The sequence below is a fragment of the Sciurus carolinensis genome, chromosome 7 (assembly GCF_902686445.1).
Source record: "Sciurus carolinensis chromosome 7, mSciCar1.2, whole genome shotgun sequence".
Lineage (NCBI taxonomy): Eukaryota > Metazoa > Chordata > Mammalia > Rodentia > Sciuridae > Sciurus > Sciurus carolinensis.
Genome location: NC_062219.1, coordinates 125,625,904 through 125,628,800, shown reverse-complemented (window position 1 = coordinate 125,628,800; position 2,897 = coordinate 125,625,904).

Below are 2,897 nucleotides of genomic sequence, written 5' to 3'. Positions count from 1 at the left end.
ATCACCTGTGACATTTAAATGAGTGGTCCATGCCTTTCACCTTGCTGAGGTGTGGAAATTCATAGCTCTCAAACATGGAATGTGACTGTGGTTGAGCTGAGATGTGCCTGAGACTTCAAGTAAGAAATGAATTTTAAAATGAAGTTCCAACATATATATATTCATTAGTAAATCCATATTCATATTGCCATTATAACATCCTGGATATAGTGGTTTACGTTACTACAATTGATTTAACCTGTGCCTTTTCATTTTTAATGTAAATTTAAAATGTGCCCCACTATTTTTGGGGGGTGGGGACATCAATGCCTCAGGGAATTGCTTATGAGTTTAAAGTTCAAGCTCTTTTCTCATAAGACCAGAGAACAGAAAAGTCAAATAAAATTTTAAAGTAATTGTGATATCATTTCCATTTATAAAAATATAGACATATAGATTCACAAATTGACTTAACTGTATGTACAGTGATAAATGTAAACGCACTTTTGTCTGTGCTAGATCCTACTATTGGGCGGAAATTCTGCCTTAAATAACTCCATTCTGAGACAATTTATGTAATTCACAGCAACTAAAAAGAAAAAAATTTCCCAGGGCTGTGATGCACGCCTGTAATATCAGTTACTGGAAAAGCATCGCAGGAGGATTTGAGGCCCTGCCCCGAGAATTTTTACGTGTATCTCGTGATGGGGCCTTGCGGTGAGTGACCATAGGTCTGATCCTAGTCAGGTAACAACAAAAAACGGAGCACCAGGAACCCGTCGCCCTGACTTCGCTTGCTCCTGGGTGGGGGCAGTTCGCTGTCACTCAAACAGGAGGTCCACAGGCTCGGCCCGGAGGCGGTGCCTGCAGCCCTTCCCGTCGTCTCTCCTGTGAGAAGGTCCAATCCACACTCGGCCAGGGAGGAGGGCGGGCTTCCGCACCCTCTGCTCCCGGTGTCTGGGGCCGCCATTCTTCGAATCCCTTTGCAGGCTCCTGCCCTAGATCAGAAGCCCCCATTTCTGTGCTGTGCAGGTGCTGAAAAACCACAGGGAGGACACCAAACACCCTGAATGCCTGGAAATGGTAAGTGTGCGTAGGCATCGTGAGACTGGGTAGGGAGGCTGCTCGAAGCCGGGGCCAGAAGTAGTGGGACAGGAAATGGTGGCCTGGGACTCCTCATGGCCTCGCAGAGCGTGGTGGCCGGAGGCCTCGCTCGGGAGACTCAGCCTCCAGTTTCCTCAGTCTCGGGGAGCGTAGGCCGGCAGTCGGGATCCCCGGCTCTCTCCGCTATCCCGGTACCGAGCAGCCCCTTCCTGAATCCCTGCGTGGGTGCCGGTGTGCCCAGCATGTTGCCACACTGTGTGGTCAAGACCGGGTATCAGCAGAGCACTCCAGCTCCACGTGTGCCTCCTGCACGAGAGCAGCTGTGGTTCCCAGCAGACCCCGTTCTTGTTCCCCACGAGGACTTTTTTTTTTTTTCCTTTTAAATCAGGAATTTAACCCAGGTGCGTTTATCCACCGATCCACATCGCCAGCCCTTTTGGAGACAGGTTCTTGCTGAGTTGCTTAGGGCCTCATTAAGTTGCTAAGGCTGGTTTGAACTCGCGATCCTTATGCCTTCTGAGCTTTGTAAATGTAGGGGAAGCAGTGTCTCAAATCCAGAACCCAAATCCTGAAATCCAGAACTCCAGCTTAGCTCTTCATAGGTCTGAGAGTCAATCCCTAAATTTTGAGCACTCTCTTCACATTTCCAATGCCAGGGTTCCCTCTTTACATTGAATGAGGATAAAGTAGAATAGATAGTAAAATGACCAGGCAGTCAGGATAACGGACCCCATTCGACCACACCTGCAGGCTAACCGGTAGATACATTAATGAGCACCATTAAGGCCTATTTGAAATGTAGTAAGACTTTGAGGCTCTCTTTTGGGAACACCAACTCCTTCGTCCCTTGGGTGAACCCAGATGGAAGTTACAGGAGGGAAGATGGGCCACAGAAAGGATGGAAGTGAACCCAGATGGTAGCCAGGATGCCTTTTTCAAAACCTAATTTAAGTAGATTTTGCTTCAGGCTCTGCCCAAAACCATATATAAACTCCTAAGCTGGCACACCAACACACGGTTTTCTGCTATTGTGCTCCCTGGAGTTCTAGCTCTCTTACTTGAATAAATCCTACTGTGTTTACTCTTCCCTTTTGTTATTCTGGATTTTTTTCTTCAAAATTTTTCAAGAATCCAGACAAAATTGGTGAAGTGGGGAATTTAGTCTCATCTAAAAACTTCAGTTTCAACATTGTCAATTATTTTCCTCATGTTTCATTTCAAGTGAATGCATTATTTGTAATTTTTTTCTCCAAGAACTGGATGGCATTTTAAAGAGATTTTGTTTTATCCTTGTGAACTTTTCCATGAGAAGAAAGCAGGGAAAAATTAGGTGACAAAAAAAAAAAAAAAAAAAAAAGACTCTCTTCTAAATAGGATAGTATAGTTAATGTACCCCAATTAAGGATTTTTTTTTAAAGTGATGGGTGTTGGCACATGGTGCACAAATGACACAGACCAGAGACAAAAGCAAACCTCAGATCGGCAACTTTCCTTTATTCTGCAGGAAAGTCAATTGATTAGGCACAGGAGGGCTCATTTTCTGTGTATGGAAATGTTCCCTGGGTCACAGAAGGAATGCGGGTTTATAGTTTACGGTGGGAGTGAATTCATCATTGGAGACTGTGGATGTGCCCTTTGGACAGTCAGGGACTTAGTTGTGAAGGTTAGAATATTAACTCAGGAAGGCAGTTGTTAAAACTTTGAAACTCGTTGTTCCTGGGAAAGCTCACGGCTCTGGGACCCCTTGTTACCTAGAGCTTCACTATCTGCCTTTCTCTTCCCAGGACTCACCTGCAGTGGGAGTAACGAGTCCA